Here is a 1465-nt window from a genome sequence, read left to right on the forward strand (position 1 = left end):
GGGCGGTGCACATACCCGCGACAGCCGAAGTTCCTCCATCAGCAATGCGAACGTGGAAAGGGCAGGGGTGAGTACCTTGCGGAGACGAGAGGGCAGCGGTCCACTCATGATTGAGACGTGGGCACCAGTGTAGATTAGGGCATTACCAGGGACGCCATTAATTTGAACTGTTGGTAAATTTTCTTTAGTCGGCAACGTGAAAAGAGGGTCTGCGGGGTCGGTCGTTGATGCAGCGTCGCCTCCGGGAGCTGCATCAGCTAGTTTCCCGGAGATGAGCGGCAACAGTGGTGCGGCGTAATTCGACGAGGTCCGGAGAGCCAGGCGGGCGACGGCGTTGGGAGGTTGTACTCTCTGGTGCAATATCTGCTGGTAATTGAGTCTCAAGGTGGGGCGGCGAGCGATAGTAGGTTGGGCGGTGTCCATCGTTGCGGCAGGAGTCGTCCCAAAAGGTCCTCCTAGAGGAACAGCGGTTCCGACGGTAGCACATGTCGTGCCCAAAACGCCTGCACGTAAAACAAATCGGCCTGTCATCCGGATTTCTCCATTTAGCGGGGTTTCGATAGCGCGTAGGACCGTACACATTGCGTTGTCCAAGTGGGGCATAACTGCGGCGGAGAGCATGAGTTACGGCGCATACTGGCTTGAAGCGCATGTTGGTAATTTCGTCACGAACGACAGCTTGAATGAGCGAAATGGCTGAAAAGAGGCTGGCGACGGCATGGGGCATAGTTTCGGCAGGAGCTGTCGCTTCAACTTGTCGGCGTACTATCTTTTGGATGGTGTGCTCTTGGGCGTCGCCATAAGAAGGCGCGGGCAAAAACGACTGAGGGGCTCCTGCGTCCTAAGAAGAAGTAGCAGCGGTGTTGGGAAGCCGTTGGAACTGCTGCGTGATGCGCCGGCTCTTCGCATGATCCAATATATCACTAAGAAACAAAGAAGGGCGCAGTAGGGTATGCGCCGCTGTGGGCCCGATGACGAACTACGAAGAAGAGCTGTGTGTGGGGCGTGCAGCTTCGGCGAACGCTCTGCAACAGCTGCATTGTAAATTATGTAAATATATCGCGTCGTCATCCTCCTTGGTTCGGCTCATTCCTTCTGCCGCCACGTAGCATTTTGGGGGTCTCGATCCCCATCGCGGTCTCAGCCTTGCCCAGTATCATCTCTCGCAGCTATTGCAACAAGCCTCTTGGATACGGTCTGCCCGCCCCAGCCCCGGTGAAACATGAACATGACCATCCCTAGCCCCATTTGCCAAACCAATTACTTACCGTGACTTTCCGACGTAACCAACCGTGACCCATTGATATGACGACGTCGATCCCCTGCCCAGTTCTCCGGCGGAGCTCCAAGGGCTTTGGCGGCTGCTTCGGTCCATCGGCGGGAAACGCTGTTCAGGGGCCGCAGCTCATCGAACCATCGCACTCCGTGGTGGTCAGAACATTTCCCCTGTCTTCTGCTCTTATTC

The sequence above is a fragment of the Haemaphysalis longicornis genome, unplaced genomic scaffold, assembly GCF_048455015.1.
Source record: "Haemaphysalis longicornis isolate Haplotype H1 unplaced genomic scaffold, Haemaphysalis longicornis Haplotype H1 scaffold_11, whole genome shotgun sequence".
Taxonomy (NCBI): Eukaryota; Metazoa; Arthropoda; class Arachnida; order Ixodida; family Ixodidae; genus Haemaphysalis; species Haemaphysalis longicornis.